Source organism: Betta splendens, chromosome 14 (genome assembly GCF_900634795.4).
Source record: "Betta splendens chromosome 14, fBetSpl5.4, whole genome shotgun sequence".
Classification (NCBI taxonomy): Eukaryota; Metazoa; Chordata; class Actinopteri; order Anabantiformes; family Osphronemidae; genus Betta; species Betta splendens.
Genome location: NC_040894.2, coordinates 7,511,682 through 7,526,706, shown reverse-complemented (window position 1 = coordinate 7,526,706; position 15,025 = coordinate 7,511,682). Strand labels below are relative to the sequence as shown.

The 15,025-nt window shown below is 48.3% G+C and overlaps 1 long non-coding RNA gene across 1 annotated transcript; it reads right to left on the bottom strand.

Moving 5' to 3' along the window:
• Positions 1–2,195: 2,195 nt before the first annotated feature.
• LOC129605125 (uncharacterized) lies at positions 2,196–13,414 on the bottom strand. The gene is made up of 2 exons (XR_008696664.1): positions 12,525–13,414; positions 2,196–7,477 (listed from the first exon to the last, which is right to left on the bottom strand). It is a non-coding gene; the product is annotated as an uncharacterized LOC129605125 (long non-coding RNA).
• Positions 13,415–15,025: the final 1,611 nt, after the last annotated feature.

Genomic DNA, 15,025 nt, shown 5'->3' with positions numbered 1-15,025 from the left:
GAGGACAAGATGGAAGCAAAGTGCAGAGCTGAATGGGGGAGAGGGGAAAGAGTTTGCCTCGGAGGCCTCTGTCATTTACGCTTGGATAAAAAAAAAGAAAAAAAATCACAGCCTGGGCCCCTGTTTCATTTCTATGGCAACCTGAAGGCCATTATCGTACCTTGCCATTCATTATGAAAAGACTTGTGCAGTGTATTTTTCCTGCCTACAGCTGGGAAACAGAAGGGAAAGAAATGAATGAGTGAATGAAGAAACTCCACTCTGCTGCATGGCGCAGGGTGGTTCAAGGAGTTTATTAACACCGGGGATTTTCTGCTGCTGTGCAAAGCAGGAAAACTGTTTTAAAGGTAATGAAATGTAAGGTAACTCCATGATTGTGTTAATAATTTGTGTGCAGACGAGAAACTACAGGTCGGAGAAGTTAGCGGTAGTTAGTGAGTATGAGCAAAGTGCATATGGAACCTGAGCAGGTGTCGATGCTACTGTTTCAGTTAATGTGCTAAAAACAGGATACCTCAAAATATGTTCCCAACAGAAATACAGCATGATGTTGGATAAATAACACTGAAAGGAAAACAAATAAAGCTAAAAAGAGAAAATTCAATCTTTATTTAACCTACAAACTAAATAATGCTTGTGATGAATGAAACACTGGGTAGTTCGATCTGATACGTCTGCTACTAAATGGGCCGAAGCAAATGAAACAAACTGCGCTTGATAAAACATTTGCTTTCACTGAACCACAAGCAAAACAATTTCAATTTCTGCCAAATAGTTAAGAGTTTAGAGTTTATCCCTTAACCCTCAACTTGCTGCTGATGTAATCGGGCAATGTTGAAAAACTGCAGGAATGTTGTACTGAAACGAGGCACATAAACTGAGATCAGCCTCTAGCTCGTATTTGCTGGCCGGGTTTGGTTTGAGCAACTCGGAATGATTGAGTTAAAGCCGTGAGTGTAGGTAAATACATTTGAAGGCTCCTGTTGCTAACTGTGTGAGAAGGCAGAGCCTGGGTTAGTGTAACAGTGCATTAGCAGCCACAGTCCATTCTCTGTGTCCCCAGAGAGACCAGAGCGGGCATATTAACATTCTCCTCAGAAGGGCCACAGGATCTGCCTTCAATGCCGTCTGACTCCAAACAAAAGACGGTGTGTGTGTGTGTGTGTGTGTGTGTGTGTGTGTGTGTGTGTGTGTGTGTGTGTACTGTGCGTAAGATGAGGAGGAAAGAGAAAGGGAGCGAAAGGACGGGGGGGTGGACGGGCTGGAGTAGAAAAGAAGGGATGACTTTCACTACTTTGTGCTGTTGCTTTGTGCAGTGGAAATCAAGAATACTTATATAAAGAAATCACTCTTCTGACCTAGAAACTATATATATCCACAATATTTTAAGCAAGTCACACTTTATAATCCTTGTTTGTCATCTTGAGACCCTTTGAAGAGTGTAGCGAACCAGTAGTTGTACGTCAGTAACTGCAAAGTAACAATCTGATTCACAGCTGGATCGTGACGCCTGACTTTTAGCCATTATGTGCTTTAACTAATCACTGTGATCAGCAGCCTCGCCAACCTGTGACTCTTAAGGTTTAGGTATTTTATTACGTGTTTTACTTCATAAAACTGGAAAAAAAAAGCTTTAGTTGCTATGCTAACTGTAACCAGGGGCTGCGTGAGCAACTCATACTTACAGCACTCACTCATATATCGTTTCTATTTTTATTTCTGCACTTGTGTTTATGTGATGTTCTTTGAAGACCGGGCACATGTACTGGTTATATAGCTGCTATAATATGTGAGGGCTTTTTTGAATTTGATTATGTAAGAGATACCGAAGCGGCGCTGGTGCCGGGCTGCATCATTGTCATACCGACAAGCGACTGCTGACAATTGACTTCCTCTGCATAACTCAAACATCTGGCTCTCATCACTGAGAGCCTGAAATCTTTCTACATTCCACGTGCAAACTGGACCATGTCATGCAATCTATGCGCAGTCTGCTGCTGTTAGCATAAATCACCACACTGGCCCTGACTACAGTAGAACTGGGATGCAGTTCAATAACAGCAAAACTACAGGTAGCGGCTTCTAATCGATCTGATAATGACTAGCATGCTGTGTGTTATGTTCCGTATAACTGTGACCACTCAGATGCTGCAAAGAATGGGATTAAATCAAGACACGCCTTATTTTATCCCGCATTTGGTAAAATATTTTGGCTGATGCCTTTTATTACCATCAAATGTTGCTTTATACAATACATGGAAATGAGAATTATAACAGAGTCCCATCACATAATAAATATCAAAATAAAACTGTCCCATGAATTTTACAGTGCACATTGCAATATACAGTAAAATAAAGCATTTATTAAAATAAATACATTTTCAGTAGTGTCACAGCAGCACAGTGCTGCCTCAGAGTCCAATGAATACCGCTGCACTGTGGCAGAGACTCATAACTAGAGCTGTTTAATAAATGATAGGGGAGTAAATTTAAACAGGACTTGTAATGTGGAGAAGTAGAAGATGTGGAAATATTTATGAAAATGCATTTTTATGACATGCAGCAGAACCACCTCAACCAGCCAAAGGTGTTGACGAATGGTCAAAGTGAAAACACCACACAGTCCAAGAACCATGAACACTGTTATCATATTTATGCCATGTCCACTTCCTGGAGAAAATTCACCGGTAAGAGTCAAAAAGGTGTCCACTGCATGGCTTTAATACGACAGACATTTAAAAAACAGAAGAGAGAAAATGCATCATAATGAAGGAATAAGATACATTTCAGAATCTATTTGACTGTTCACTTCATTAACATTTTGCTTTACAGTTGATCATAAATTAGACAATAACATTAAAGTGCATATTGAGCAGCGCAGACTGCACTCATTCAAGATTGACCAATCAGTTAGAGCTGAAATGGGCAACATTGGGCGAAATACCGTTAAATATGATCACCTCACCTTCAGCGGCAGTATGATCACGATGAGGTGTGGCTGAGCAGCTGGTTGCCTCATGGCTGCTGGGACAGAGGGCGTCCTCCACAGACGTGCGATGAGGAAGGTCAAAGGAAAGCGGAGAGCATTTCACTCTGACGTGAGGCGGATCTCACCTGTACATGTAGAATCACCGCAAACCTCTGGCTTCCACATACAGATGTATTATCAAGGGACAGTTTGCTGTTTTCCCCTCCTCTTTATGGTTTTATTAGTATAGTTTGTTCTTGGCAGAGTGTCTGAGAGGATCTGAGACCTGAACTCCACCCACTCAACTCTACTTGTATTTCACCAGAGCACATGCGGCGCGATATCATTCCCATTAGCTCCAAATCTGCACCCTTTGGGTTAACAGCCTGCTCTTTGTCACTGCAAAGACGCACGCACGCACGTTTAGCCTGTGACGTGAAGTTACACAGTCCAGATGTGTGGCGCCATTTTGGTACCACATGCAAAAAAAAAATAAATAACCTGGAAATGAAGATAGCTGCTCAAACAACTGTAACATAACATTATGTGAAAGATGTGTTGAACAAACATGCAGTACTGTAGGCATGTGTGCATGGTGGCAACCACCTCTCAGCGGCTGATCAGGTATAAAGCGCGTCTTAAAGTCCCAGGTGCCCCTGCACGTGCAGCGATAAACCCCTTGCGGTAGTCCAGGGAAGCGCGGTGATGGAGCTACGCTGAGGCGCGCCCGGCACGGAGCGACACACAGCCGCACTGGCAACGGCTCGGAGCTGGCTTAGATGAGTTTGGTTTGAGCGCAGCAAAGGCGGACGCGCCGTCAGCGCGAGCAGTAACAAGATGGCGGCGGTCTGCGGCGGAGGGCGCCGCGAGACGAGTCCAGGCTGCGGAGGAGACGCGCCTGCAAGCGTAAACCCGCTCGGAGCGACCGGGGGCCAAGTGGTACAGAGAGCGGGTGCCAGTGTCTTTGATGGGCTGGAGCAGCGATGCTGTAGGTGGGGGGGGGGGGGGGGGGGGGGGGCAGGCACAATGGAATGGCTGCCGTACTGCAGTGATAAGGGAACAGGTAGGGGTGGAGGGGGAGGTGGCGGTGGAGGGGGGCACCGGAGGTAGACACACCTGCTTCTGCAGCCGGAGCAAACGGCAGCTACTGTCACAAGGGGCTGAGCTGCACTCAAATGTCCGGACTCTCATCCCGTGATCAGAGGGCGCCTCAGGCCTCTGTGGGGTCCTGAGTGATGCGGCGGCGACGGACGAGAGACGCCGCGAGGCTGCCGCGCACTGTCCTGTACATTCACGATGCACAGAGGAGTCGTTCACAGGTCACTGTTTGAATGCAGGGACTGATCCCCCCCTCGTGTCTAAAGGGGAGGTTTAGGCTTCTTTTGAATCATTTCCACCCCTGTGGGCACTGCAGCGTCCTGTAGCACCAGGCAGCCAGTGAGTGACACTGACTGATCTGTAGCTGTCTCTATGGTCAGCCATTTTACAAGTAGAAGAGCCCGAGCAGGCCAGGGGGCAAGGCTGTGGTGGGACGTCTTAATAAAGCTGGACGTGCACGTGCAAGCGCGCACACACACGCACACGCACACACACACACACACACACACACACACACACACACACACGCTCCCCGGCCGCTTTCGCACTCGTTCGTCGCGTCGTTTGTGTCAGAGCAGGAGATGACATGTCAAAATCTAAACCAAAATTATATCGGCCTCGCTAAAAATAACCAGCGTGTTCCTCCTTCTTTTCATAGAGAAGCGCCGTCTCTGCGAGTTTCTGCTGAACCAGTCCGGCACTGACACCATGACCTACTGCTGCAGCTGGTCTGCACGGCTGCGTTCGCAAGTTCACCACCAAAAGCTTAAGAAAACCCAGAATCCCTGAAAACGTGTCCACTGACAATGAACGGCTTTTTTACATTAACGTTCTTAAGTTCAAAATCCACAAAGAGACTCAAAGATGCTGTACAATAACGTAGCCATGAAGTCCCTACAGCTCATACACTGCAATATGCATGCAACCAAAATCCATCTGAACTCTACAATACATAGTAATCATGTGATTAAAGTGCATCGGATGAGTTTGAATGACATCATATCCCTTTTTATTTCCTGGCTGAGAGTCTCCGTGGGGCCTCCAGTGTAGCTGCACTGTATCTTCACCGTAAACTGAAACCAGGCTGAGAAGCAAAGCTCCGACAGGATGAAAAGTGCGCGTCGACGTGAACGCGCCGCCGCTCACTAAGAGCATTTGACCGCACGCTGAAAATGCCTATTTAATGAATCTCTAAAGTCCTTGTGCATGTGGGGATTGGAGCGCAAACGGCAGCAGCTCCTTCATCCGCTCCTCTGATACGGCTCAAAACGCCCTCAAAGCCGGCGTTCACAGCTACCTGTCCTTCGCCCACGTGACGGTCCGACCGGACCGGCACCGAGGCATCGAACGCGGCCGGAGGCGGCGGGCGGAGGTGTGGAGGCGTGGGGGGGGGGGGCTCGAGAAGAAGCTGTTACTGTGATCACAGATCACCGAGCGGTTCCAGGAACAGACGTTTGCACACATTTCGGCGCGCTTTGCCGTAGTTTTAGGGAAACACTTGGCAACCGGCGCGCCGCTTCCTTGGCACGAGCCGCCGGTCATCGGGACCCGAAGACGGCGCCGCGCTGGGACACGCGCGCGCTCTCGCCCGCTCCGCCCTCAGTTAACAGTTTTACACCTCGCTCCGGTCCCGCTCGCGTCCGGTTTCGTGGCCCGGCAGCCGTGGAGGTGCGTCAGGTGACGAGGGATGGGTTTTTTCATGAGGTCAAACACAAGTGTACTGAGCTTTCAATGTCACGCTCTCGACAGTACTTTGTGCTGCTCTCAAGATGAGGCGTGAAGAGCCTGTGGACGGCTCAAGTAGTGGAAACGAGAGGAGCCGTGATGAGGCTTTTTCTGGCCCTTCATGAGAAAAGAGATGTAATAAACCGAACCAAATGTGTGATTTGCACTTTTTAGCCTATAATCTGTGATGTGTTGTGTGTTAATTAGCGCATTTACAGTTATAGTGGTCCATATGTTTAACATGTGACTGGCTGAGTGAGGTCCTGTTGCACTGTGGGTGTGAGCGTATACTCAGATTCCTCATTGGCTCATTGTACCTGTGCGATGGATGCTGTGAATGTGACAGTGTTCTGCCATCACAGTCTGGACATCCCTCCGTCCCGGTCACGTGCCCCCCCCCTCCCCCGTCCTGCCCAGCACCCCCCACACTGTGCCTTCCTGTGGCTCTGAACCCCTTCACGTCCTGAAAGAAACACTGACGTCCCTCCTCTCCGCTCCCCTCGCTCTCGCTTTCCCCCCCGGTGGGTGGATCAAACGAGCGTTCCCTGTCACTGTGCCTAGACAACAAAAAAAAAAAAAAAAAAAAAAAAAGGAAAGAGGCGAGCCAGCGGTCCATCCGCCGGCTCTCGACGCGCTGCCCGCTCCTCGCTCCCCTTTCAGGCTGCAGAGATGCGTGAGCGCCCCTCACAGCTCCCGAGAACCCAACCCGTGCACATCACAGCAAAACGTCACAAGTTAGGGTCTCAGGGAGTGAGAGAGGCACCGGTCGCCATCACGTCGGAGGTGCGCGTGCTGCTGCTTCAGCGCCGGGACTCAGACCGGCGCAGACAATGGCACTCTCCTCCATCCCTGGCTTTTAAATCTCAGTCCCGCCTGGTCTCGCTAAGCCGAGGACGGCGCCGCTCTGCTATATGTGCATATATCAGCCACCGGTCTTTGTACTACAACAGAGTAAGCATCACACAGTAGCAATCTGCAAAATACAGATAAACGCAGTAAATCCGCAGCGCATCGCGCATAAAGATTAATGAAGAAAAAAAAAAAAACAGCCAGCACACGCGTATTATAGTCGCCACAGCGCGGCCACACACGCCCAAACAGACAGCGCTTCATTATCACATGTTCATAAGACCGGCCCAGCATATTTTGGCCTATTTGTCACTGCAGCAGCCCCGCATGCACGAGCCATGCTCCGTCGATGGACGGTCAAGCGTTGTTGATTTTTTTATTTCTTTGCACCTAAAATGCCAGAATCCTGCACTGTGCACATGCGCAGTCGAGAGTCAGATGACAAGGACAGCAGCACGGGCTGTAAATGGGCTGCCACGGGCTCACCTCCAGCAACCCCCCCCCCCCCCCCCGCCGCTGCAAAGCCACAGCTCCCCAGCACTTACACGGGCCCTGGGAGAGATCCCTGCTCCCCACACATGCTCCATCCTCTGAGATGGCACCTGTCAATCATTTAGCTCCGACTTTGTGGAGGGACGTCTAATTCGTCAGGCAGACAGAATGGGAGCTCGGATGAAGGGGAGGGGGAGCGGGGGTGATGATATGCGATGCGCAGGGGGGAGAGGAGGAAAGAGGAAAACTCACCCGGCCGGCGGCCGCGGCGGCGGAGGAGGAGGAGGCTGCCGCAGTCTTCTGCAGGCGAGGATGCGGCCGCGGTCTGTGAGAGAGGGGATAAATCTGGAGAGAGAAGTCGAGGGAGAGCTTTTAGTGGCGCGCCGGCTCGGGCTTTGTCGAACGGATCATTGGAAGTAGCACACGAGGCTGCTGTAGCAGATTGCTGCTGTCTAGCCGTCTGCTGCTCAGACATGCAAGACTGTACCATGTGCAGCCAGAGAGAGGGAGAGAGAGAGAGGGCGAGAGAGAGAGAGAGCGACGGTGACAGAAAGAGAGATGAAAGGGAGGGCAGGTGCCAGGTTAACGGATTAAAGTAGGTGGAAAAGAAACACGGGGAGGATGGATTTAAATAGTGATGTAATAAAAATGCTTGGCACCACAGAGCACACGGAGGGAAAGAGCCACCGTGTCCAAACCCTGCAGGAAAAGCTGAGCAAATCTCGCAAATTTGTCACCTCCAGACTTCGCAGCGAGACGGGTCCGAAAAATGGCGACACGGGCGGCGTTAAGGTGACGCGGACGCACAATCTCAGCCTCCCTTTCGAGGTGGCGTTACCCACACGTTGGACCCTGAAAGACACGCGTTCTCACGACAGATGCGGTCGAAAGCGGCGAGCGGACGCCGCCACGAGAGGGAATAATAGGAAAAAAGTGTGTAGCGCCTGTTGCTGCGGTCGTCCTGCGGCCACTCACCCCTCGGTCTCCATGTGACTCCGCTACCTTTTCTCCCGCCGCCCTGTCTGTCTGCCTCCCGGCTCCATCTGTCTCACACCCTCTCTGCCGCCGCCGCTCGGCCTCGCTTTTTCGCCTCCCCGCATCGCACCTCTCCGCCGGCGAACTCTCCCCGTTTTCCTTCCCTCCCCTGCCTCGCGTGCTTCACGGATCGCGGACTCAAGTCCCCGGAGCAGAAAAGACGAGAGAAGGGGAAAAAAAAAAAAAAAAAAAGCAGCCCATGCGTGCCCCCTCTGCCCATGCAGCATCGCTACGGCAGCAGCAGAGCGGGGAAAGAGAAATAAATAACGTCCATTCATTTCCTCCCACAGCTGAAATCAGTTACACTCTAAAGGCCTGTTATACGGAGAGAGGGAGAGATAGGGGGAAAAAGGTAAAGAGCAAAGATAGCGGTAAAAGAGAGCAACAGCGCAAAGCAGCAGGGGAGAGAGAGAAAGCAGGAAAAGATAGACAATTATGTTTCCATCTTACAATGTCTCTTTTCAGGCTCCTTTTCATTTAAGAGAAAGAAAAAAATCCTCCTGCAGTCGGCAAGTCCAGCATTCTGCTCCTCTCTCTCTCTCGCTCTGTCTGTGAGAGTGGCTGGGTATTACAGCGTGCATTTCATGGAGAAAAGGAGGGTGGGAACAAGAGGAGACTGAAAGAAAAAAGGAGGGAGCGAGGCAGCGAGAACGCACAAGTTCAGAGAGCGGTAAAGGAAATGTAACTGGACGCCCGGCGCTGTGGTTTTTGCCTTATATTTTATCAGCGTTCGCTGCTGGGAAGCGGCAGAAAAGGGGGCTGCGAAAGCGCACGAGGGACAAGATGGTAGGAAAGCGAGACAAATGGGGAGAAGAGGGCGCCGCGGCGACAGGGTCTCTCTGACAGCCGACACAATGGGCTCAGAGCAGTGACGGCGGAAAAATGGCGTGTGTGGTCCGTGTGCGCCGCCGCCTTCTCCCGGTTCCACTCGCTCCCTGCGTGCGCTCGTAAATGAGGGGATCACGAAGCCGGGCTCTGGCTGCATGTACATGTGCCGCTATGCCGCTCCCGAGCAGTGCTGCTCTCATGTTCCGGCACTTCTTGTGAAGGAAACGCATCACTGGGTCAAAGACATCACATGCTGTGTTGTCTCAACACATCACATGCACTTGGAGTGAAGGGTCTGTGCATATTATCTGTTTTACAAAGTGCCTTTCTTTACTTCCTCTTCCTTTCCAGCAATGCTGACACTCAGTCGGCCACACACACACACACACACACACACACACACACACACACACACACACACACACACACACACACACACACTACTAACATTAGAACAGTGCAACGCGACTATTTATAGAGAATTTCAATGAAGACAAAAACCTTCCGATTCCCTCAAGGATAGTGGGGAGCGTGTGCTGGGCGAGTCGGGGTGTCTGTCACTAAACACAGCTCCTGCTGCAAACTGTAACAGACTTAACTCGCAAACAAGGTCGAAAACAAAACTTCCCTCGTAGCAGAGCAGGGGAAGACAGCGACGAACAAAAGCAATGTCACGCTGGAAACGAACCCACGCTCTGGAGCTACTCGAGCAGCTCCCTCGGAGCCGCTGGAGCTGCCCCGTACCAAGGCCCCCGCTTCATTCTGGCCCATAGAACTGCCCACCCCACCTCTATCGAACCCGGCGGCCTTGGGACGGAGAGCGAAGAGTTTAAGTGGAAACAGTCTTTCTTTATGGTACCACTCCCTGCTCTTCACATCTGCACACAGCAGCACACCGCACTACAGGGAGACCATCTCTCCGTAACAGGAGTGCATCCAGCCTCCTTTTATTTATGGGATCGCTCAACGTGCTTGTTTGGCAGAACACGTGAAAATGTAGCCGTGCTAATTTATTTTCATAACCGCGTTGCGAGACAGCAAACTGCCCCTAATGATCCATATCACTCAATGGCGACGTATTAAAAAGGCTGATTTTTCCTGATTTGCTTGTGCGGCTAGGTTTGTACTGTATATTTCTGTATAATAATCATTAAGCGAATCCCAAACAGCTGAAACTGGGAGAGAATCCTCAAAATGGCCCAAAGAGCAGCTAAACACCACTCGTGACCAAGCACAAAAAAAACCCCCATCAACATATTTTACGTTGCTGTAGGAGATAAACGTGACTCCATGGACGTGCTGGTTTCTTGGGTTGAAGCAGTGAAAGTTGTCTCAGGCTGTTTTGATCTGAGCAGCGTCTTTGCCACAGAGTTGCACCGAGAAAATATATCGTTGTGGTCAAAGTGAAAATGAACTTTGTACATAATTGGCTGCCAGGACCGTGTTCTTCCCCCCGCGGCTGCATAGTGTTTACCTTCAGTGGCATCTCTTTCATTAGAGCGGCCCACAGACCTCAATGTAGCAGCCTTTCACTGCTTTCGCCACAAATCTCCAACCTGTCCCACCCCCTCGCTCTTTTAATTTAAGTGACAAATAAGGTCACACTCTAGATAGATGGACACAATTCATGCCGGTCGGGGCAAAATATATTTTTCCTCTCTTCCTGTGGTCTGTAATAAATGTCAAGGGCTGCATGAACAGGAGTGGTGACAGTTCAAAATCCATATTTCAGGTCCAGGCAAAGCTGATATGAAAGAATAACACAACAATTACCACCAGTGATATTCAGCGCCCAGTCCATTAATGCACAACGTGTGTTTAGTGAAATAATTCTTCATTGTCCAGGGTGCGTGGTGTTTCCTCAGGGAAAGCTAGGAGGCTGTACAGTTATCTCCTATGATGTCACTCTGAACTATACAACCTACTACCTCAACCTGCGGAACACTGCAGGAAACTGCTCAATGTCCAGTCATTGGGAGTGGGCGCTAGACGTGGACGTTCAGTGCAGGAATGAACAAAATCCCCATTTGGAAGAAAATTCTACAAACATCCACGTGTCCAGTTGGTGCCGGTCCACGAAATTAAAAGGTCACAAATGGATTTAACGCAAACATCTGTAAACGTGCTGTGGAAATTAGGCGGGTCGCTTCCAATTTTGCAGCACTGACCCATTGACCTAATTCAGTCATACCGTCATATAGCCCAGCCTCCTACGTCGGGTGGGGTCACTGAGTGAAGCTGGGCCACGTGGGGATAAGCTGAGGGTTTGGACTTGACAGTGTGGGTGCTGTTTGATCGTATGGGGAGCGCGTGTTGCTGTATTAACGAGCTGCTGTGACGATTCTCGTCTTTACGACTGTCGTGTGGAAACCTGCCTGCACGGTAACGACGCCGGGCTAGTCGCTTGTCCTGCAGGCATGGATGCTGAATTTGCCAGGAAGACACATACCTATAGATACGAGCTTGTGCGGCCAGTAACCACAAGTTCGGATCTACGGGTTTGTGGCAGCTGGCATTGCCCCCCCCGAAACAGCGAGTCAGGCAGACGAGCCCGGCCAAACCTAAAAACTCATTCACTGTCTGGAGCTGTGGGGTCCACTCATTCAACAGCCCTCTCAGGGGGCTTTCAAGCAAACGTGCCACCACGAACAATGCAGTATTTATTACGAGGCAGAGTTAAAGCGTTAATAACATTTTCCACCTGAGCTCAGTCCATTTTACATTTTTACAATATTTAAACAATGAATCCTTAGTGAAGGCACAGACTTAACAAAACGTTTTCGCGTTCATGTATTTGTACTTGTTTTACATCTAAAAGTACAACGTTCCTTTAACAATATGTTTCCTGTTTGTGTCTTATCAAGGAAAGCTTTGGAATTAATCCATGCTGTGCTGAACAGGCCATACAGTACAGCAGCACATGACTGTGAGATGGATGGACCTGGTGTTTGTGTAACCTACTGATCACATTCTTTTTAGGGCAGCACTTATTTTTGAAATGTCAGGCAGAATAATATTCCCTGTTTTGTTGTCGTATGAGGGCCTAAATCACAACGTTCGGGCCACAGTCGAATTATGCGAATATTAAAAATAAATCCGTTAATCGCCATTTAAGGCTTCCTGGCATTTTTACGAAAAACCACAAACGTCTCGAGACCAAATAACGAACGTTTCCGCTCTGAGCAAAATACTTACATGTAACAGAGATCAAATGCGTAATTTACAACTAAACTGTGACTAAATGAAAATGTGTAATTATATTAAACGCACCTGTTTAGAATATAATCACTAATCTGTTGCCAGGTTGTGATAAAAATCCCAGTAGGTTATAAATAGCCTTTATGTAATTCTCTGATGAAGATGCAATGTAGTGTGTAATGCCACAATCAAAAGAAAATATACAATGTAAACACAAACAGCGAACGTGATTTTAAAAAGCACAAGAAAAACCAACGACATTGTGCAGATTCATAATGACTCCTAAACAGCAACAGAGGCTGAACTAAAAGTAAATAAATCACCAACATACCATTAGGGCACATGTTGGACCTGATGGTCAGACCTCCTCTGGAATCAGATGGAGGCAGGCTTGAGGGGCAGTACAGGCCAGCGCTCCAGCAGAAATTAGGAAACCTACAGAAAGACAAAAAAGCAATCATCACAAACTGACTGAACAGAACAGAAAGTCTGATGCTAACACATAAAATATCCATGCACACACGTTGCTAAAAACCGCACACTTAACAAAAACGGTAATCCAAGCGTAACCCTGCAAAATGTAAAAAGACTCAAACCTACAAGCACCACAACAGTCCCTCTATATCAGTAACAGTGAAAACGCTGAATTACAAGCAAAAAGTAAAAAGTTAACATCCCCTCGTTCTCTCCCTGTTCCGCCCTCCTAACCCGCTGTCCAGTCCCCATTTTCCGGGGTACAAAAACCTCAAATCGCCTGAAAAAAAAAAGGTACGGCAAGAGAGAAATGGCAAAAGGTTGAATGCGGTAAGATGTGGATGAGGAGGAGTCGCATCGCAGGGCTGGCTACAGAGAAAGTGGAATTTGTGACCAGGCAAAGGAAAGGGTGGTGTTTTCTTTTTTTTTTTTTTTGGTGCTTCATTCTGCCTTGCTTTTTTGGATCCCAGCAGGATCCTTGGCTGCAGCTCTGTCTCCTCTCAGTGCTGCCAAAATCTGGACATATCCCTTTGTCTTAAACTTTGTTGCATAAAATCAAATTGAGAGATGAAAAAAGATATGGCTTAGACGTGGCGATGGGGGGAAAGAACCTGTGAACAAGTTCTCAAAGAAAAGGCACAGCGTGAGTTAAAGTGCACGGGAACGAGGCGCAAACTGCAAGGGAAACAAAAATCAAAAAAGAGCCGCAATAGACGAAGGCTGCTTCGCGTTCGGGATTTTTTTTTTTCCCCCTGCGAACATAATATCTCCCAAGTGCGAGCTGCAAAGTGTGTCTTCTGCGCTGCTACAGCACGGCAGCCGAGCCTTTTCCAAAGCTATGCCACGTAGTGAGAGAGGGAGAGAGAAAGCAGACACTTTTCCCTCTCTCCAAAATGGCTGAGGGCCGGGGAAAAGCTGCTGTGGGCGCACGCGAGAGGAGCTCAGAGGAGTTCCGGCCGATTCGGCGAGCATCTCTCCCCCGTTCCCCTCTCCTCACTCGCACCCTTTGTCCCATTAGCCGCCGTAGCCGACAAATGGCATACAGCTGTGTTGCCGGGCTGTCAGAAACTCCAGCCGGCCCGGCGTCCGGCGTGACGGCTGTGGGTGTAAACGAGCGCGGCTGACACGCTTTTATTGTCCACATCCCACATCCTGATGCTGTTGTCTCTGCTAAGGTGTTGTCCTCTTTATGCCCTATCAGCTCATTTGTCCTGAATCCATGACAGGACAAGTGAATCATGTGATCACGTTTTGTATTTACGAAAGGGGAGATAGTAATTTATATTTTATTATTATCATTTTTTTTCACATTTCATTCATCAAAATGCATCCAAATAGTCAATTCTAATTATTCATCATATTTTCACTTTATGTTTTCATCAAATTCAATCACGATGCCCCTTGTTTATAACGTTTTGTGATATATTCTGTATGTATAAATTGTCCTTATATGTCGACACAAAAGGTTTATCCCAAATGCTGATTTACTTGAACCCGTTGCTATTGCGGGCATCTTTTTTTTGCAGTGCCTAACCTCAGCACCACTTCAGACGTCAACAGTGCAATCGCAGCTCAATAGCCAGACTAATGCAGTCAATACCTTCTCATCTAGTGGAGTATCTCAAGGCTCTACCCATGGGCCGATTCCGTTTATTGTCTCTTTGCCCCAACGCTCCCTAGAAAGCGCTACGCATTCAACATATGGTGATATAGCATAAAACCAAAGGGCCAAGCTTTCAAATTGAGGTAATTGAAAATTGGAAAGACCTTAGAAAACCAGTATTATACGTTTGAACATAAACTACTGCTACATGGACACAACAGTACATTACAATGTGTACGATTTGTTCAACAAAACATCATGGCACCATTGCAAAGCAGAAGGTATTTGTCCAACCTCCCATGATAGGAAGATTTTATACCACTGGATACATTTATTTAATGGGAACCCCTTGTTCCTATTAAAAGGCCAAAGGGGAAAAATTCCATGCATTTGATTCTGTTCTTCCTTTACAGCCCTCAGCTTGTTCCCACTACAATATACAATATGGGTTTTTACACAAACCAGTAACTATTTCCATTCCGTGTTGGAGAAATGATTCCACCGCTGGGAAACGCTGCACTAACATTGGAAGCATTATTATTTTCATTATTGTGCAGTTAGACTCTATTCACATGAGCTCCAAACCAGTAAGCTTCCGCCCTACTAAAGTGCCATTAAGCAAGATGTGAAAATCCCTATTAGGGCGTTTCTGACTGCTGACCTTTGAAGGAACAGGGTCATTTGTAAACACTTTACAGTTACAAATTACACAAGACGCTAAAGCGCGTGCCACATTTTAAAAATACAACGTCCGC